The sequence below is a fragment of the Mesoplodon bidens genome (assembly GCF_964165515.1).
Source record: "Mesoplodon bidens genome assembly, chromosome: X".
NCBI lineage: Eukaryota > Metazoa > Chordata > Mammalia > Artiodactyla > Ziphiidae > Mesoplodon > Mesoplodon bidens.
In genome coordinates, this window is record NC_138163.1 from 4,366,766 (window position 1) to 4,389,283 (window position 22,518).

At 41.7% G+C, this 22,518-nt stretch overlaps 1 protein-coding gene across 1 annotated transcript in view; it reads right to left on the bottom strand.

Moving 5' to 3' along the window:
- AFF2 (ALF transcription elongation factor 2) overlaps nucleotides 1–22,518 on the bottom strand; it is a 504,257-nt gene that overhangs the window by 47,116 nt on the left and 434,623 nt on the right. The window lies entirely within an intron of this gene.

The window sequence follows — 22,518 nt, forward strand, 5'->3', positions numbered from 1 at the left end:
CCTTCCCCAACCCCGCACCCTCACTGGAGCCTAGTTTTCAACATTACAACTCTTGCCCGCTCAGCTGGAGCCATGCTCGACTGCTGCCTGGGAAGGCATAGGATCTCTTTCAAACCAGCATGGGTGTCTCATCTGTCACCATCCAATGCGTAGAGCCTTTGCATTATGTGTGCCTCGTGTCCCTGAAGATGGCCCCTTTAATTTCCCAGGTAGCTCTTTTCTTTCATATAGCTGAAGCTCATTTTAAAATGCTATCTGCTAAGTAAATGCTATCTGCAAGTACATTCGTCTGCCAAATACACCAAGAGATTAGGGGAAGCAGAAGAAATAGGAGACTCTATCCCCTGGGAAAGTGTGTGTGTGTGTGTGTGTGTGTGTGTGTGAGAGAGAGAGAGAGAGAGAGAGAGAGAGAGAGAGAGAGAGAGAGAGAGAGAGGAGCCAGGGATCTACATACAGCTCAGTGTGCCTCTTTCCCTGCATTCCTTTTTAGTATTTATGCATAAAGTACCCTTGCATATTTATGCAAAGTACCCTCTAAATCTAATCAATTGTTTTTGTCTTTGGTTACTAAATAAAGACTGAGGGAACAGCTTTAAGTGCAACTAATCCAGAGGCTATGCTTGCTTGGCCTCAATTCCCCCCCAAGCAAAGTTTCAGATACAGCACAGAGCAGCAGCAATACTCAGACCATTGCCTGGTGGACTGAGAGTTAAGATCTAACTTGTACTCCCATGTTTACGATTTTCAGGCGAAAAGGCTGTTTCCTGCTTTTCTTTCCTATCTATACATTAACTTCTGGTTTGTGTGTGTATGTGTTTGTATACAGGTGTTCCTTATCCAAAGCCTTTGGAAGGGAGATGAATTTTTATATTCACATTTTTTTAAATTAAAAAAGTAATATGGTAGCTATACCATATCTATAGTACCCCCTAGTGGGATCTGGGAAGCGCCCTTTAATAAAACTCATTACTATTACTGCAGTTAACAGTCACAATGAGAAAAATAAAGACTTGAAATTAATACGTGTGCATCAGTTTAGGTCAGGTTTTGTCATCAAATGAGTCTGTCTGAAAATAACAGTTCTCAAAACTTTTTGAATTTCAGAATTGTGATTAAGAGATTGTAGATGTGGACAGAAACCACATATGAAAAATTGACTGTAAATATATGTATAGACGCAGATACAAACTAAAGATGATTTGAAACCTAAGAGTAACCTTGACTGAGATCCAGTGAAATGAGAACTGAAGTTATTTTCCCTAAATCTTCCTACAGCTAAACCTATTGCTGTGTTCTCGGGAAGGATCTCACAGCCAGGCAACGTTGACAATGGCCACTTAGGGGAAACAAGTATAGAAAGAACAGGGAGAGGTACATCAACTTTTCATGCTCACACTGATGGACAGAAATACTTGGGGATGAGCGGGACGGTGGACTTGAATTCAAAGAGGACACCATGAGAACTCAGACGGGGGGTGAAGGACTTCAACATCTTTATGAGAAAGAATTGCTTTCTCAGAGCAGTTGCACAGTTGGAAACAGAGAAGAGCCAGCATTGGTGGGAGGGAAACCCGTTAGCTGTTCAGCTAGTTAAATTCCCACTTCTGCTACATTTATTTTCATATGTCGCTAGTTTATTTTTCAAATGTATATTAAAGTGGCTATGAGGGATGCTAGCCCACGCAATACTTGATTCCGCCTAGGAGATGAAGGACGAATGTGCAATTTCCACATTCTTCATTCCCCAGCTGCATCAGAATTATTTCCCATGCACCATTTACTTTCATATTTTAATAAATTGCTTTTAAAAAGAATGCTAGTGGTTACAACAAAGATAATAGGTGATACTAAAAATCATTAACATTTAATATATTAAACCACCTACTCCATAGTCTGTAAATATTAAAAGTGTACTCTGTGACTTCACCCCGCATGTAATAAAACTTCTCAAAGGACCTATGTTTGTGAACAACTTCAAAGTGAACTGCTCAACCTTTTCAAAGATCAGATTTTGCCACTGTGTTCATCGGGGTGAGCAGTCTCTACTGAGTGGAGTGAAGCCTCATTTTAATCCTAATCCCATTTAGTAGGTCTTCATGGTCACGGGCCAGACTGAGGGCAAAGAAGCTGCCTTAGCAAGTCAATGACCCTAGTGGGGAAATCCAGGGCTAGAGAAGAGGATCAAAGAGCAGGCCAGTGGGTGAGAAGTTTGGGAGGTCTTTAAGATGCCTTCTGCAGACAGCACTGGCCCTAGTGTGGAAGCTTGAGAGTACTACGGGGAAAAGATGGGGTTTCTTTGCGTGTTTTTTTATGGTAAAATTTAAGTTCTTAAATATTCCATTGCCATATACATAAACCAAAATTAAAATTAATTGCTTAATTATATTTACATAATATGCACAAAAGTATTCTTATGATGGTTTTGACTGTCAAACTTTTCTGTATTTAATTTCAAATATTCCCATTTTTGAAAGATGTTTTCTACCTGTGAAATAATTATGTGATTCCACACAGTTTGTGGAGTTCCCTCCCCATATAAATTCTGCAGTTGTCTTCTTGGCTTGGTTAAGGTTGCATAAACGCCAGTGCTTTTAGCTGGGACAGAGATTGGATTCTTGTTGGGAGTATAGGTCAGTTCCACGGAATCCTATTTCTGTCTGTGATTCTATTACTTCAAGAATGGGAGTAATCACGTAAAAGATGGATTTTAAGAGGTAGTTCAGGCACCTTAATCTCTAGACATGACAGTCTCTCTATGCTTATACTGACCAGGCCTCTTGTGCAGTCAAGGGCTCAATATGTATGTGACACCATTAGATAGACAGTCCAGAAGCCATATGAAAGAACTGGGACTACTTTGCCTAGAGGAGACTCTGGGGCAGGGAGGAGGGCGGTTCATGTGATGACAGTCCTCAAAAACCGGAAGCTTTGTCCTATGGGAAAGGGAGTGGGCTAGTTCTGAGAGTCTTCCAAGGTAAAATTAGGACCAATGAATTAGAGATCTAGCCAGGAAAGATCTCACTTCAACATCAGAAAAGACTTAAAAATCTACAGCTGGCCACACAAAGAAGCCACTGCTTTGTAGGCCAGGGAGCTTGATACCCTTAGGTGACCAGATAGCCGGCAATAAAGGTTCCTATTATTGATCCACAGAGGGGTTGGATGATCTTTAAGGTGTCTTCCAGCTCAAAGATTATGATCCTCATGAAATGAAAGTGCATAGGGGATTTTAAGGGAGATGGTTTGGACCTTAGAGAAAATGTGTGAGGAGACCTTTGCCCAATCCAATCTGCTGCTTAAGGCAGGTCTGAAATGACCTACTCTTGGCAGCACAGTCACAGAGCTCTTGTATGAACCTCAGAGGATTACAGCTGCCTTTCTGTACGGCTACTTCATAAATCAGAGTTTTCACTAATTCAGATTAACGGTCTCTGGAAAACCAAACATCTGCATCAGTGCTATCTGACTCGAATCCTAATTTAACTGTAAATTCCTCTCTCAGGAGATAAACAGGGATGATGAATTGGCCATTCTGCCCAGTCAAGCTGTGTGGGCATCAGAAAGGAAAGGTTCCAGAAGAGGTAATGACTTTGTAGTGGGAAACATATATGGGAAGGATTTGACAAGCAAGCCCACAGGGTATTGATCTTGGCAGCATATTTCACAAGGCCCAGACCTTGCCAGAGACATAGTATGAGATGCTTGATGGGGGAGTCTATCAAGGATGTTGTTAAACCCTCGTCTTTAGTTGAGACTTGTACGAATTTCATCAACATGACCCTTTTCCGGTTTTATAGAGATCAAATGTCTGTCTACCAGATAATTTGAAATGCTTCTATACTTGATTCCATCATCAAGTTGTGAAGGGATGGCCCTGGGGCAAAGGAATCAACATTTATAGCTGATCTTTCCTCTCTTCCTCCTTTTCCTCTCTGAACTCTGGGTTCCAAAACTGGAACGATCTATGTGCCTCACCATACTAGGCCCCTAGAGGCAGACACTCTGAGCCCTGAGCCTATTCCAGCCCGGGGATGGGAGGAATCCATTTTTGTCTGAGTCAGTAGTTTTGAAATCTACCCCAACCCTCCCCCAGGAAATCCATTTAGCCCAACTGTCCAATAGAAAGTGTAGGCAGAAGCATAATACATAAGACAGGTAAAAACACAGTTGCTCTGGTGGAAACAAGGGATTGGGCAGAATGTAGGGGAGGAAGTCCCCAGCAACTTTTCCTCCGCCCTGGGATGGCCCCTGAGCACAGTTTGAAAATAAAAGACTGCATATCCCAATATTATCACAAGCAACTCAGAATCAAGTATGTTCTGTGTTAATGCACTGGTGCCACTGACAAGCAGATAGCGAATAGCCATCCACTTGTAATTCGGGCTACACCCTGGCATGGCTCCGAGGAGATAATCTTTGTCTAATGTGTGTGTACACTGGAATTTTGTCCTTTTGTCTGATTCTGGTGTTTGAAATGGAGTCTGCTCAATTTATTTGCAAAGCATAAGAAGGAGATGCACACCTATTCACTCACATTCATTTTCATGGGCAAGTTACCATATATGACATAGTTTAAAGCCCTGACTGACTGAAGAGATATGTGGTTGGTGAAATAATGACTCCCCCAACGATGTCCAAATAGTAATCCCTGGAACCTGTGAATATGGTACCTCATGTGGATAAACGGGTTTTGCAGGTATGAATAAATTCAGGATCTTGAGATGGGGAGATGGTTCTGGATCATCTAGGTGGGCCCTGTGTCATCCCAGGGTCTCTGGGAGCCAGAGCTTGGTGTCAGGAAGGCTCTAGTAGATTACTGCCACAGCAATGGGCAATCAAAGAGGTTATATCTTCCCAAGAAGCTGCAAGTTGACCATTTGGGACTTTCATGAAAACTTGAAATGAACGGCTCCTCACATTTTTGGGTCACCAGCAGTTAGTTCTATTTATCCTAACTTACGTGGCATCTTACTTCTTTTCTGAGGCCATAATGTTGAGTGATTTTGGCAATGGCTTTTCAGAGTTACATTTGACTCACAGTCCATCACAGCTTGGCTACCCTTTTGGTGGACTGACCAGACCCAGGCCCTTGTCATCTTTTCCTGCCTGTGCCCATTCTCCCATTTTCAGTCTATTTCACATAGCTAAACAGCTACATTTCCCCTACTGATTTTAAAGAGGTAGTTTTAGTACAGTGAGAGGAGCATGCTTGGATACTTTATTTTTGTGTGACCTTAGGCTAAGCACTTAACGGAAGGTTTTCAGTTTCCTCATCTGTAAAATGGGGTAATACATCACATAGGCTTTAAGAGGACTGAGTCAAGAAATTGAGGCGAGAGAACTCTGTTAACCAGTACTTCTAAACTTTAACGTGCTTACGAATCACCTGGAGATCTTTGGAACATGCAGATTCTAATTAGGTAGGCCTGGAATGGGTCCTGAGTTCTGCATTCCAAGGCGCTACAGATGCTCCTGGTCAGTGAACCACACTGAGAGGACCAAGGCTACAGAGGCTATTCAGATACAAACTGCTGGGGAAAAAAATAAGTTGGTGAACTGGAAACTAATGCCTAAAACACAGTTTTGAGATCAACTGTGGATTTTATTTTTCCATAATTATTCTGTATTCCTTTAGCAACAAAGAAAGTTGACTGCCTTATGTCATTTTGAATCTAACCTGGTCAAGTTGAAGCTTTCTTTGGGCAATTATTCCTGAAGAGGTTTTATCCGGTTCCTTCTGATAAGCACCAGCTTCAGCTTACAACTTTCCTGAGGCTACCTGCCTGCAGTGGTAGTTGACTAAATGCATAATTCTTTCCTCCAAATGTGCCCCATGGATCACCACGAGGGTCTAAGGCAGCCTGCCACTATCACCGCCAAGGGACAGGGTAGTATTAGACTGCATCCATGGTCATGGCTGGGACCCTGAGCATGATTCATAATGGCTAACTAGAGATGGAGCACGCGAGGTGCGCCAGGAACCAGGTTCAGCACCTTCCCTGAATCTTCTCTTTTAATCCTCACAATAGTCCCGTAAGTCAGACACTCTTAATACTCCCATTTTACAGCTGAGAACACCGAGACTTAGCACCAAACAATATCAAGTTGAAAAATAGTTTTAAGGATACTATGGGGCAAAGTTCAACATGCAGTTTCAAAGGAATGGAAAAAACCAAGGCATCTGGATCCCGCCTCACTGCAGTATGAAGTGAGGTGGCGCTACGGAGGGTGCCAGCATGTTGCCAGCAAGCCTGGTCAATGGTGGCTAATGGGCCACTTATGTCTTGAGAACATCACAGTTTGCATTAGGGAGAATAAACCGGTATTCAAATTTTTTCTGGAAATAATTAAAAGCCACAGTGACTTTTCTGCTATTGGTCAGAACTGTTTCAACAAGCAGGTAAACAGGTGAGAAAAACTGTATACAGCCAAGTATTTTTGTCCGTTTTGCCTTTAAAGTTTACTTTTTAAAATGGGGGCAAGGGAGAGAATGAAGGTAAGCAAGTGGACAGAACTCCGACTCCCGTGACCCCATCTCTAGCAAAGCAGAGAATGAATGGTTGGCAGCTCACATTCATAAGGAACCCAGAGAGGGCCGGATGCCAGGAATCCATAACAAGGTCAAAGCGTTCCCATAAAGAATTCCATCAGTCACAAATCCTAGGGGAAGCAGTGGATGACTTTGACTGGGTGATTTAAACCCAGAGGCTGCTCCCCTGCAGGAATCTTGCCATTGTGTCTATAGGACTGGTCTGGAGATGGGGCCCAACTCCCCGTCAGGAGAGCCCCAGCCATGGGCAGCCTGAGTTCCCTAGGAGAGTACAAAACAGGCTGCTGATAGGCTCAGAGCCGTCAGCACAAGTCTCTGCCTTTTCCCTTACTTGAGGAATTCTTTCTGTCACCCATCATGCTCAGAGCTGCCTCTCGACTGGAAAAGTGGGCATCCCTCTTCCAATCTCTCCCTAGACTACATTTCTTCTTTGCTGTCTCCCAACGCCAATCTCCTTATCAGTAATGTCTGCTCCCCTTCATGTCTGATTTGTTACCTGATGTATCAGAGACACTTGATTTGGAGGGTGAGCTTTTAAGGCCAGAGGCTTTATCAACCACGCACACATGCTGTACAATGTTTGGTACGCTTAAGACACCCTAGAGTAAAGCCATATAGAGGTCTTCTCTGTAAGATCTCTAGGAGAATTGTCCCTGGGTGCACCCACTGCCTATGGTTTCAATAGGAGATCATCATCATTGGAGCAACACGACCAAATACTTTTTAAGTGCAGAGCATTTGATAATGTTCCAGTATTTTCACTCCCATGACCTCACGTGATTGCTATAAGAACACTGGGCGGGGGGCGGGGGAGAGATGGAACGGGTATCCTCCCACTTTACCCATGATGCTCCAGGACCTCTTAGCCATGAAATGCAGCTGGGCTCTGAGGCAGAGTGAGTGGTGCTGGGTTTCACCAGGCTACTGGGACGCTTTCTTAAACTGCAAGTCTAGCTTGAGGAAAGGAAAAGAATCCGGGATCCACTACAAAATCCACCCTGTAATCATACCAAAAAGCAACAGGAACACAGAATTAATCCCAAATGTTTTCTTCAAGTGACGTAATGAGATGTATTGCAAGAATTCAGTGTTCAAAACACTGAAGGCAATCTGCCCCTTAGGCTAAGAAAAGCCTGTTGCATTTGACTCCTGCGAAGGACAAAACTCACGGAGGCTAGAAGAAAAGATTTCCAGTTTACAGCTGATAACGCTTTCCACACAGAGTAGAAGTTTGTAAAGATGAAATAGGGGAAATTTAAATGTCCTTTATGTTTCACGTCATTGTGTTTCTTCAAATATTGTATTTGTCTTTAAACAGGTAATAAACATGGTACTGAATTCAAAAGCTACAGTAAGGGATACAATGAAAAGTACATCTTCTGCCCCTCCACTGTCACGTCACCCAATTTTCCAAAGTTTTCCACTATTATCAGTTTCTTATGGTTCCTCCAATGGTACTTCATATATTTATGAATATGGATAGGTGTGCTTTTCAATGAAGAGCTTTTAAGTTATAAAAGTAATACCTACAAAATAAAATTCCTGTATATGGGATGACAGGGCATCCAATGAATGGCATTCCAAGTCATATAGACAATTTCTAAACTAAAACCCATATAGTTTGCTTAGTGAATGTGCCCTCATAATTATGCCTGAAATATAAATAAAAGCATTAGAATACCTAAGTGAATGGCAAAAATTGCACCTTGCAAAACTGCAGTGTCTAACCCTAACACGAGGAAGAGGCAGTAACATTAACAGAACCACGAGGGGCAGAAGCTGCCCAGACAGCCCTTCTGGGTGAGACCAGGCTGCAGGTTCCCCATCGAGAAACAGTGGCTGACTGTCCTCCACCATGACACTTCTTTTTTTTTTTTTTTTTGGTACGTGGGCCTCTCACCGCTGTGGCCTCTCCCGTTGCGGAGCACAGGCTCCGAACGCACAGGCTCAGTGGCCACGGCTCACGGGCCCAGCCGCTCCACGGCATGTGGGATCTTCCCGGACCGGGACACAAACCCGTGTCCCCTGCATCGGCAGGTGGACTCTCAACCACTGCGCCACCAGGGAAGCCCTGTGACACTTCGTAAAAGATGTGCTCAACACAGGATGGTTTCACTTCCTCACCACTACAAACTGCTACAGGCCCAGTAATCAGGCTTTGTAACTCTTTGGCCTACTGAAACTGCTTTATTTTGTTGTGTGTGGTGTATGTTTGTGTGTGTGTGTGTGTGTGTGTGTGTGTGTCTTGCAGGTACTTTGTATAATGGAAAGTTTAATGTCAGGAGGTACGTGGTGCAAGAAGAAAAACCAAGAACAGAAGTCATCGTACATTCAGGCCTCCAGGAACTGGGGTTGCGTGCAAACCAGACCTGGGACCAACGGCAGCTGGACAGACCACTCTCGTGCTCCAGAAATGTGAGTCGGCTATTCTGACGTCACCAACACACTTATTCTTTCTATTATTTTTTCTCTACCTTATAATTTCTCTTCCCTCATAGTACCTGCTTCCTTCTGACTTTGACCTCATACAGTCCCAACCCCAACTTATTCTTTTCCACCGTTAATCCTTTCTAATTCAGTTTTTTATTATGATTTATTTTTCTTATTAGTCATCCATTTTATCCCCATCAGTGTACACACGTCAATCCCAATCTCCCAATTCATCACAGCACCACCGCCCCACCGCTTTCCCCCCTTGGTGCCCATACATTTGTGCCCTACATCTGTGTCTCTATTTCTGCCCTGCAAACTGGTTCATGTGTACCATTTTTCTAGGTTCCACATATATGCGTTAATATATGGTCTTTGTTTCTCTCTCTCTCTGACTTCCTTCACTCTGTATGACAGTCTCAAGATCCATCCACGTCTCTACAAATGACCCAATTTCGTGAAACTGCTTTCTTAATTGCTACCAACAGCCCCTGTCCTGCCCACTCCCTGTTGCAAATCAGATGTTCTTACTTTCCTCGGCCTCACTCCGTATTAGACTAGAAGCCTTGAGTTATTTTGTACTTGGCCCCAGTGACCATATACGGCATGAGATCTCTTGGTTTCAGAATTTACTATGACTTCCTCACGGAGAGATGCAGTTTTTTTCTACAGGATGTTCAGAGATCTTTTTCCATTACCCCTCTATTTTAGGGCCAGTCTTTATTTTCCTCTCTTCCCATGCCTTTGCTTACCCTGTTTTTTCGGTCTAGAATGACACTTTTTCCTTCTCTTCTGCTTCCTTAAATCTTTATCTTTTAAGCTCAAATTCCAATAACCTGAGGTCTTCTCCATGACTTTAATTCTCCCAGATACTATTTCCCTGTTCTGATTTCTTTTCACTAACTTCATCACAGTTTATCACTTCATTATTCTCAAATTATGACAGTGTGCTAACCTTTCGCCTGCTCACCTACATTGTAAATTCCTTGATGGCAGGGGCCAGACTGTACCGTCACTTTCTGTATCGCTGGCGCGATAACTTGTATATAATCTTCTTGTTATGAAAACACACTCCAAACGGCCTCACAATGAACAGAAAATCAGCACAAACAAGGTCACCTGGTAAAGATCAAATCTTAACTATGAAATGTCTATGTATTGCTGACTCTCAACAGAAGTCATACTTGGGCCAGCCTACCCAACCCCAAAACATCCTGAGTCAGGCGTTCATTTGATAATTAAGCAAATAGGTTGTCTGATGATGGATTTGTAACCTTTCAACTGGTTGGATGGCTGTTGGCCCGTCACAGTGCCTGACTCTTTCTTCAGCTTCAGTTCTACTGACAAAACGTAACCTATTTGGATGGACAGTTTTAATGTAATCGGTATTTTGAGCAACAGCTGTCCATGGGTCACAGGGTGCAATGTACATGCATGAACATAAGAAATAAATGGTGTGGCTCTTACTGAAAATGAATGCCATCTATACACAGACTTCCCCATTTTTAATTAAAATGATGATTCCATTATTTCGATTTGTGTGAAACATGAGCTACCCTCGTCATATCATTTTGATACATTAACCAGCCCAGTCTACACTGTGCCTGATATTAACTCCCTTTCTAGTTGATGATTTTTCTAGTGGCATAATTAATTTCCTCATGGAAGAGAAAGTATTCAATCAATTTGGGATTAAATTTGAGGTTGAAGGACTTTCACAAAAGACAGAACTAAATCTCCTAGCCCACATGCATTGCTAATTATGACACACTCACATTAAGAACAAGAAGGTGTTCCCTTCCCATGAGAAATGGGCCTGAAAATCCTCCCCAGCATTTATAATAAATCACAAAGACCATTAATAAACAGGCAAGGCAAGAAAAGACAGATTCTACAAGAATTCACTCCCATTCTTTGCCTAAGACTATCAATGTCATATTTAAAGCTGACATCTTAAGTCTTCTATACAGAAGCCCTCTAAGTCAAAAGCCCAGCTATTTTAAACAGAATTTCCTACGCCTGTTATTTTAAATGACAGCAAAGGAAATACTGGATCTTTAATCCTGTAATGCTATCTGCCTGAAAATCTTGCCTTCCAGCTAACAGTCTCCCTTCTCATCAAGGCTAAATGAAAGGAGGTCAAGTGTAAATGAGAGAAGAAGAGGGGACCACACTTTCCTCATACTTGGGGAGCCCCTTTGATCTTGAGCCCAACACGCTTTTGACGTCAAGAGGAAAAGTCTGATCATGGCCACCGGTAATAAGATAGCTAAGTACAGGCAGCCTCATTCAACATTGACTCCTGTATGTGGAACGGCAGGGCTTACACTCAAATCTAGATCAGTAGCAACAAGAATGGCAATCCCGTATTACAAACGAACACAGAGCTGCTTAAAAGCTGATCCAGAAAGAAATGGAAACAAACTTAGGCATTTCTCCAAGAACTTGCAGGATCTGTAATAATGACAAACAGGCTAGTAATAACAAGGTCAGGGTGTTTGGTTTTGTCATTAAGAGGAATTTGTCATGTGGAGGAATTTGTCATGCAGAGGAATTTGGGACATTTAGAAATTCCAAAGAAGGCAGAATTTAGAATAAAAAGGGATTAAACAGACAATGAAAAATACCTTCCGAAGTTAAGCAAATTACATCTGTGGTCATCTGAAAACCTGGGAATCGGCCTATCCTGAGAGTATGTCAATAGCAAGTCACAGTTATACAGGATGCCCATCAGCTAAGCCCAAACAAATGTACACCTTAGGAATTATGGTGAAGAAAGGCATTCACAACTTGCGGGTGGGGCGGGGATTTTAAATGTCCCAAACGAGAAAAATACGCTCACTTGCAAAACACATGAGACGTGTACTGTTAGTGAGATGTGTTTTCTAGCCTGATGTTATCAATGTCACAAATTCCCATGCACTTTCCACCAGCCTACACTACTCTAGCTTCATAATGACAAGACCGAGGTACATTACTCTGCCGGTTGGAAACTTGGGCAAAAAATTGGTGGCGAAGTATTTTCCAGAAAGGTTACACGCTAAAAATGTTCCTTTTGAGTACAACTATATTTCACTACGTATTTCAGACAACTATGCCTAAGTTCAAGGTACTTGAATGATAGAGAATGCGTGGGTCCATGTGTGAGTGCGTGCACATGCCTGTCAGTGTATGCGTGTGCATGTGCATGTGACTGAGTGGATGCATCTATTGGCTAAAATCCAAGATGGCTAATACCAAGAGAAGTAAAATAATTTCAGCATTAATTAAGATGGTTGCCTAAGAAGTAAAACACTATTGAGAGAAGTACCATCCCTCAAATGAGGTGCACAATATTGATTTTAAATTTTAAAAATAATGTTGCGGGCCTCCCTGGTGGCGCAGTGGTTGAGAGTCCGCCTGCCGATGCAGGGGATATGGGTTCGTGCCCCGGTCTGGGAGGATCCCATATGCCGCGGAGCGGCTGGGCCCGTGAGCCATGGCCTCTGGGCCTGCGCGTCCGGAGCCTGTGCTCCGCAACGGGAGAGGCCACAACAGTGAGAGGCCCGCATACCGCAAAAAGAAAAAAAAAAAAAAAAAAAAAAAAAAAATAATGTTGCTACTAGCTGGCTAAGAACAGAAATGTTGACTTCAGTGGTACACATTGGACATTAAGTCATTGAATAAAGAAGATATTGTTGTTGGTCAATGTTTACATTAACGCTCATTTGGGTTCTAGCCGTGCTTTGACAGCACACACATATGTACATTTACATGTATGAGAGTCAAATGTTACTCAAGTTCTCATCATATACGCGAAAGTTAGTTGCAGAAATAAGAATGTATAAGGCAAAAAGTCTAAAAGAACTGAAATGGTGGTTATTTTTCTATCTGTTGAACATGACTCATTAAATATTCAAGGTAAATGTCAACTCTCTTTCAGCTGGCCATGAAACTCATGAAAATTGATATGCTTCCAGTATATGGAAACAACTGAAGTGGTCATTGACAGATGAATGGTTAAAGAAAATGCGGTATCTGTCTATCTACCTATCTATCTGTCTATCTATCTATCAATCGATCGATCTATCTATAGGAAATAAATATTATGCAGCCTTAAAAAAGAAGGAAATCCTGCCACTTGCAATAACATGGATGAACCTGGAGGATATTATCCAAGTGAAATAAACCAGACACAAACAAAAATACTACATATTCTCACTTATACGTGGAATCTAAAGAAAAAAGTCCGATTCATAGTAACAGAGCATAGAATGGTAGTTTCCAGGGGCTGGGAGGTGGGGGGAAAATTGGTCAAAAGGTACAAACCTTCAGTTATAAGATGAATAAGTTCTGGAGACCTAATGTGTAGCATGGTGACTGTAGTTCATAATACTGTATGGTATACTTGGAATTTGCCAAGAGAGTAGATCGCAAGCGTTTTCACAGCAAAAAAGGGGTAATTACATGAGGTGACAGATGTGTTTGTTAGCTTGATTGTGCTAATCACTTCACAATGTACGTGTATATTCAAACAACACACTGTGCACCTTAAACATGTACAATTTTTATTTGTCCATCATAGCTCAGTGAAGCTGGGGAAAAAAACTGATAGGCTTCCAGTTGGTCACAGAACAATGATAAATTCCTGGTTTGGAGCCATGGTTTATGTAGAACCAACCTACTCTTCTAGCAGTATAAATGAACCAGTACAGATCTAGTACTGATGACATCTTTGATATTTTCAGTAATTAAAAAAAATCTTGTCAGGAAAAATAACAAAGCATAGCATTACTTTTTTTCCTCTTTCTTCTTTCCCCTCCTCCTCTCTTTCTGGCATCTTACCTGTAAAAGACTCAGTATTCATAATACTGCCCATTTTTAATGGTCCTTTATTTCTGAATTGTATTACAAAGGGACTTGACCAAGTTCACTTATAGAAATGTTTCCAGTATATGTTTTTTAATTATTTGAGTCATTAGAATGGGAGAATTTTCCCCCAATCCCCTCTAAATATCTTGTCTGCCTATAACAGGATACTGATATGCAAAAGAACAAGTCAAATATTTAAAAGTTCTTAAGATTTATATTTCAAATAGTTCTCAGTTAACTCCAATCTAGAATGAGCAGGCAGAAAGAACCCAACCTCCTGTAATTTGCATGTTATAAATGCCGTTAGAGAAGGGCAAGAAAGGGCACCGGCGTCAACTGAAACATGAAGAGATTTTAATCAATGCTTCCTCTGCTGTGCTTTTTCTTTAGAGATTGCATCTTTGGGAGCCCATCCTGTGCTAATCGTGTTTCCAAATTATATACAGATCTGCAAGAGGAGACCAAAGCCACTTTTGCTCTGTGATTTTCCTTTCCTTTAATATGATGGTTTATACACTGTGGTTTATTCATTTATTGCCCTGATGGTTTTTATGAGTTGTGCTTCAACATAGGTTCTTTACGAGTATCATGTTTTATAAAGATATGGAGAATGTAATATAAGTCTGATACAATTATGGTTATGTGCCACGCAAGATAATACTGTAAATATGAGGAGAGTCTGAAAAGCTGCTTAGCAAAATGATCTTAATATACAAGGCAGTGTGAAAATGTACGAGGAATCTATAATGACAACGAAGATTAGCCATTTGCTCTCTAACCTTATTTACAGAAGCAATCAGAGGTATTCAGGTCGAGTTAATGACCCTGTCTCCAATTAATTCAATTGTCTACAAACAGCACTGGTGCAGTGGCTGTCTTCAAGTCTGCCGCAGAGTCTCAGAGGGAATACATAAGACTCCATTAAAAGTGACAATAATAATGCATTTATTACTGAAACACTATTGTATTATAAATAAATTCCTCATGTTAAATTATGCTCCACGCTTTAACAGAAATTCAATTACTGAAATAATAAAAAGATGGTGTATTTGCCAAGTGCTTGGACTATAATTTGGCTGCTTTAGTTACGAGCGGTTGGCTGTTTTGCAATTTTTCCTTCATAGACTATTTCCTTTGAATAAATGCCAGACTTTTTCATACACATTTTATGAACAAGTTGCAAAATGAAATTTTGAGCTTTTGAATCCAATTATGAAAGACATAACTAAATCTATTATTGAAAAAAATTCTAGTAAGCCCTTTCTGCCGTTGTTCAGAACTGTCTGGTAATTGAGGTAAGCACAGGTGGTGCTCATTATGGACCATTGTGCACCATCTGAATTCTGGGAACTGTGGAATTCAGATGGTTTCAACTCTGTTTGTGTGAATAACAAACAGGCCTGATTCTGCACTTGTTTGTACAAGCTTGTACACAGCTCATTTGGGACTTCGAAGACACCTGCTTACCCTTTTGAAGCCAAAACAGTATCATTTATGTTCTGGCTATCCTTTCGATGACAATTTTGCAAAAGCAACAGATTTTGTGCACTCCCTTCCTTCTCACCATCCCCTCCATCGTACAGTAACTTCAACACATCCTTGTCTTCAGTGATAGGAAAATGAGTTGAGTCAAGCTATGGTAATTATCCAATGACAAGAGAAGACACAGAACTGTACAACGCAGACAGAGAGAAACGAAGAACCATCTCTTCTCGTGGAAGAGCTTTGACAAATCAATTATCTCAGGTGGACGGGGGATATGGCTTATTTGCGCTTAGGACCAGGAGATTTTTTTCCCTTTCTTTCCTTTCTTTTGCCCTTCTTCTGGGTTCTCACATTTGTCTTTCTAATGTCCAGTCTTCTTGTCTTTTTTTTTCAGCTTTATTGAGATATAAGTGACATATAACACTGTGTAAGTTCGAGGTGTATAACATGGTGATTTGGTGTATGTATATATTGTGAAGTGATGACCACACTAAGGTTAGTTAACACCTCCATCACTCCATCACCTGAGAGAATTACATTGTATGTGTGTCTGTGTCTGTGTGTGTTTGTGTGTGTGTGTGTGTGTGTGCTGAGAACATTTAAAATCTACTCTCCTCATTGTCTTCAGATGAGTCATCTGAAAGCAGAGAACCTTATAATCACAGAGACTTGTTTCCTGCTTTCAGAATGCAAAGGGAAAACGAGTTTTACCTTCGGTCTCCTCTCCTGCCCCACAGGGCCACAGGCCAGCAGCCATCAGTTGAGTTGGCTCGCCTGAGGACGATGGAGCCTGCACTGCGGTCCTGAGCTTCTGAGTGACATCACACGCCAACCTGAATATTCCAGCCCTACAGTAGCTTCTTGGTGCTATGACTAACTTTAATTATTTAATGACTTGGCATTTTCTCGTTTCACTGAGGTCTTACCTGACGTAAAGATAACTCCTAGAAAATACATAGTAAGAAAGCGGTAGTACAGCAGAAAACAAATCTAGATTACCCTTATCTCCAACTGGCACTCCACCCACAGTGACTACCCATAAAAGGTGACATTCTAAGATCCCATGTTGGAATGTCCCAAACTGGGTGAAAGACATAAACTTAAAGATCTCAGGAAACCCCAAATAGGGCCTACTCATCCAGACTGTTGCAGGCCTGCAGGGGAATGAACAGAAAGTTCCAGAATGGTTCTTGTTCCCCCAGGCTCATCATCAGCATCCTGTACATGGCCCCTTTTCCATGGCTGCCTTAGAAAGGGGAGGGAATGGAGAAGTAGGGGGTGGGGGAGACCAGCACAGCAGAAGAACAAATTCAACAGTCTTAATTCATTGTAGACTCTTTTCTCATTTCTGTTGTAATTCCAGTGTTGTGAACATTAATAAATACATATTTGCTCAAAAAATCTCATTTTCGCGAGTCCTCATGCTGGGGGTTTGATTTCACATACATGCAGGAAATAGTTGAAGATGGAGGGAATGAAAAATAAAATCAAGAGAAGAAATTATGGATGCAATGTTTTAAGTTCGAAAGCTCTACTAGGAGACGTCCCAATTCACCCACAGTGTTTATAGAATCTGCAAGATAATTCTTCCACTTTAGCAAACACACTCCAAGGTCCTAGAGAAGCCCAATGGTGAAGCAGAGGAGGCAACCCGTGTCCATTTGCAAAGCCATGACTTCTATTTACCTTGTCCATCAGGCGAAGTTTCAGTCATGACCATGCTTAATAAAGCCAATCAAGGTAGCGATCAGCCAAAGTAAGTTCCTGCATGTCAGATATGAAATATGCCTAACGTGGTTTGACAGTGGGTCACAGAAGGACTTTGGAACCTTACCTTTTCCCTTATCATTATCACAGAAAGTGCAACAGAAAGCTCTGCAGGAATATAAATAATTTGGAAACCCTCATAGACAATATTCTACTGTGTGTCTCATTTGCACTTCAAGAAAGCTGCCCTCCAGACCTTATGTACTTTTAAGATTTATCTGAAAGATACATGAAGAAGACTTCCAGCCCAAAAAAATGTACATATTTAATAGAATTAGATCTCTAGGCAAGAAAATGTCAAAAGAAAAGGCAAAATATTAAAGCGAATGCGAGGTGCTCCTCTCCACAGCTTTCCCGCTTTGATAAATATCTTCTGGGATGTCATTTACTAGAAAGTCATGATTTTACAAAACGGGCAAAAAAAAAACCTGGAGTATAAAATATACTCTCTTTATTGCTGAAGTAAGTTGCTATTTTCACATTTCTCTCTGAAATCTGCTTTTGTCAGCCAGAGGCCTTGATATTTGCCTTTATATCTGCCTTTTTACCATTCGTATTGAAAACATGGCAATTATAGTGAAATACTCAAACTGCAGGCAAGCTTCTGATTACATGGCAGGGACATGGGACGCTGTGCTTACTCCAAGTCCTCCTCTCCTTTCCAGCCTCAAGGGGGAGGCGAATTGGCCTGCGACTGAAGATCAGAGTTGGGGGGTGTCTGCTGAGTGAGCTGCGGAAAGGTCCAGGATGAGGTGACCCTTAACTTGTCCCTGAGAACAGAGATCACCAACGGCGTCACCCCTGAAAATGGGCTTAGAACTGTATAAAAACACACAGATTCCTAATATACATATAATTTCAAATGAGAAAAAAATGAAGCTCATTGTTAGCCTATCAACAATCTGCAGCTTATGAAGAGAAAGCCTCAAATAAATCTAGTTTCTGAATAGGTGACGTTCCTCTCTCCTCCGAGTTTGGTGCCTGAGTGCAAGACCTACACATGTTGTTAGGATCTGATGCGTGCACATCTTCTTTTGTCCAACATTCTTTTACTACCAAAATCTCCTTTTGCCACTATTACCACCCACATTATGTGTAATTATGATAATACTCATAATATTTCACTTTATCCAGTTCTTAATATGTGCCGTGACTTGTCTGAGGTCTCACAGCCAGTAAGTGGCTAGAAGGCAACAATCCCACTTTTTCGCTGTTTTTCTGTTTGTTTGGTCGAAACACAGTTTGAAAAGTTTTGTTCTATTTTAGCCAATCTCCCATCCATATGTGTACTTTCAGACAGATCTATTGGAGAACAAGCACTAAATTCTTTAAATATATGCTTTCATAAAATTATCTGCAGCCTTCTCTAATGACAATTGAAAAGGCATAATGTTTACGAGTAGCAATGATGAAGATGATGATGGTGGTGGTGATGATGACTATTTATTAAAGCACATACTGTGTTCCAGGTCCCCTGCCAACCACTTTTCATGAAATCTCACTTAATCCTCACAATAGCTCTATGGTGTATACACTGTTATTATCTTCATTTTACAGGTGAGAAAAGTGAGGCTTAGAGAGGTGAAGCAGCTTGCTCCAAGATTTGAATGAGGGTCCTTCTGATTCTAAAGACTGTGATCTTTGCTACTACACTATATTGAATTAACTTGGGGTTAATTCCAACATGCAATTTAAGTAAAATGTCCACCACCATCATTTAGATTTCTGGTTTTGTAAATACCCAGTTTTAAGAGGCAAATGGCCTTCTAAAATAACAATTTCAAAATAGCAGAGCAGAAACATAGTATCACAGAATCATATAGCTGTAGAGGATCTTGGGAATTCGAATCCACCTCTCTCTGAATTGTCAGAAGAGGAACTGAGGCCAATCAGCAGTATGTGTGTTCAGTGAGCTAAAGGTCACATGAGTGAGTCAAACAACGTCCCAAGGCCCCATCTTGATAGGATCAGCTGAGGCCATTTTGCTTTGGTGGTAGACAGGAGCTGATGGCTACAGACAACCCAGAGAGGGGAAAATATTTTATTTAAAACAACCAGCTATCATATTTTGAAAGCTGGTTAGTGATCAGCCACAAACCAGGCATTTGCCTGACTCAGTGGTATAAAAACATACAAGTGACAACATGGTGTGTGTAGCTGTATATGCGTGTATGTGCTTAAATCAGAGAATCTGATTCCATAGATTTCTTAACAAGCTTCAAAGGTAATTCTGATGTACATCCAAATTGGAGAGCCTCTGGCTTAGGAGAAACGTCCTTATTTCTTTTGGACATTTCCCCTTTAATATTGGCATTAGAAAGATAATAAGCAACTAACATTCTCCCAGTACATGTGTTAGAAAAATTATTCAAATATTTCCATATGGTCCATTGTTATCATGTTGTTGCTAATGATTATACTGAATTATAAAGTTAATAGCAATAGCATTTTTTGTAAGTGCTCAGGCTAAAAATATTGGAATCATTCTTGACTTGTATATTTTTTTCATAGCTCTATTCAATCAACCCATCAGCAAATCTTATCTGTTCTGCCTTCAAAATATATCTCCAAATCCATCCACTCTTCACCACCCTCACCACTACTACCCTGGTCCAAGCCACCACCATTCTCACCTAGGTTATGGCAATAGTCTCCTTACAGAAAGTTCCCTCTGCTTCCATCCCTGACTTCCATAGTCACTTCTCAATAGCCACAGTGATCCTGTTATGACATAAATCAGATCAAGTCTCTCCTCAACTCAAAATCCTCCAGTGGCTCCCAAGTCAGACTCAAAGCCAAGGTCTTTCCGGCTCTTGTACAATGATTCCCAGCGAACACTCTGACCTCCTCTTCTACCATTCTCTTTCTCATTTACCCTGCTTCAAATGAACTATCTTCTTTACTGTTTCTAGCCACACCAGATACCCTCCTGCCTCAGGGCCTTTGCATGTGCTATTCCTCTTTTCCCCAAATCTCTGTGGGGCGCATTTTCTTGTTTCCTTTAGATCTTTGTTCAGATGCCAGCTCTCACTGAGGCATTCCCTGACCACTCTGTTTAAACCTGCAACTCTACTCCATCCCTCTTGAGAGCACTCTCCCCTGATTTCTCTTTATAGCACTTATCACCTTCCAACATATTTTATCATGGTAGATTGATGTTATTTCTTGTCTGTCTCCACCCAATAGAATATAAACTCCACTAGGGCAGAGCTTTGGATTGTTTTGTTTTCTGCTATATCTCTAGCAGGAAACAAAACAGAAGGTAGTTCCATACATATTTGATGCACGAATGTATGAATGAATGTGAATCAATGTAAGTGTGTGTTTTGTGAATTAGGTAAGGCTGGTGGATTCAATGACTGACAAAGGAAAACACTAACAACAGATCATAGGAATAAGAGTGCCTGCTTATTGAGCAACTACTCTGTGCCAGGGGCTGAGTACTTGACACGGTTACCGTAATCCTCACAGTAATTCTCTGAACAGATGGGACCCAGTTGAACCCAACTGGAGGGAGGGAATGTATGAGTTTGATGTCGCACGGTGGGTGTGGAAGGTTCCTCAGAGGGTATGCAGATGGATCCAGCTTCCAAGACACTGAAGCTCAGGTAACCTGAGTAAGCTTGCCTAAGATCACGCAGCTGGAAAATTCTCAGGAGATGAAGTGGCCCCAGGCCATACCCAATCTCGAACTACGCTACCTTCAGTCCCATGGCATTCTTCCTCAGAAGAAAATCCAAACTCATAGCATGCACATGGAAGTTTCGAGAGTTGCACTTGGAGAATGTGTCATCCATTCCTCTGGCTTGACAGCAGAATAAACTGGGGACCAGAGAGGGGAAGGGTGGGGGGCAGATTCGGTGGGAGACTGCTAGTCTCTTGGTTTCCAGTGGTGTCTATTACATACTTGCCATACTGAGGCTGACACTGGCCCGAGTCGTGTTTGCTAACATCAGCCATAGCAGCAACAGCAGCAAAGAAGACAGAAATAAAGCCCCACTTGCACATAAATAGCAAATGAGTGACACGAATGATTGGCTTTAAGGGTGAACACACTGTGATCGCCTCTCCTTTCCTTTTGAAGTGGATCCTTCCCATAATGGTGTTCTGAGCTAGTCCTCGGACGCTCAGCCAGTGCAAAGACTCGACTCTCTAATGCACTTTCAGAAAGAGAACCCCACCTCCACTCTGAGGATGATATAGTACTGGGAGCAGGATAAAAAGATGCATTTCAGCCTTCTTCTTAACGAGCACAAGGGAAAATAAGATAATTTACCTTCGTCTTTCTGAGTCATGTTAACAAATTTATTTCAACAAAATCGGTCATTTATAGATGATAAAAGTGGTGTGAGACATGGAAATTAGAAGATGCTAGCATGGTGTGATTTGTGTTTCTCTAATGACTAAGGCCACCAATTAATTGGAGAAGTACTATTTATAACTGTACCACTCTGATAAATGGGTTATAATGGCAATTAAAACCTTCACATTTTTTTCCTTTTTACTCTAAGAAGCAGAGATTATTGTTTAAAACATCAATGCACTGCAATAGGCACGGACCGTGAAATAACTCGGTGTTGAGAATGCAAATCACAACCATGGTTTGCTTATGAATTTTCAAATTCTCATATTAGCACAACCACTTGGAAAATGCATGTAGTCTTTGCGGAAATGAATGAAACCCATTACTCAGAGGCATTTGCAGTTTGCAAAAATTTCACTCAATCCCTAGAGTCCCCACGTGAAGTCAGCCGGCAGCAGCTGCCGAAACAGCGCTGCCCTAGTGGCCAGGGAACTGGAAGCACTGGGTTATTTAAAGCCCCACCAGTCGCAGGTAAGTGATTCATGAGATGCCAAGCATTTCTCCAGTTCCACTAGCCAGAGGCCTCAAAGGGTCCTTGCTTTATCTGTGACGTATGTATGTGGGTTGGGACCAATGCAATTGAAATTTGCAGGTTACAACGCCAGGGGCGAATGGGGATGGAGGACAGATCGCGTGACTGGCAGGCGTGGTACAGATTGGCCCTGGCTACTTGAGGCGAACCAGTTCCCAGCTGCGGAAGGAATGTCAGGACAGTGGACTCCACACAGGTCACAATGGTCCAGGCTGGCTCATGGGCACAGAGCTCTCCCCCTAGCCCCTGAGAAGCTCCTTTCTGGCACAGAAATGGCAAGTGCCCTGCATGACCCCCATCTCCACCAGGACCTCCACTTTTGCTTTTGTTCCCCCATTGCTGAGAGTTGCTGGTGTGGTTCAAGGTGAGAGGTTTCCAGAAGATTCAGAGAACCCTCTCTAATGTCTCTTGGAGGCCAGGACGCGTTGAGGCCTGATGTTTTATCCACCCCTCTGGCCAATGTATGATGAGAATAATCTCATGTTAGTTTATAGCTTCTTAGAGTTTACACATCATTTGGACAAAGAATATTATCTCTTG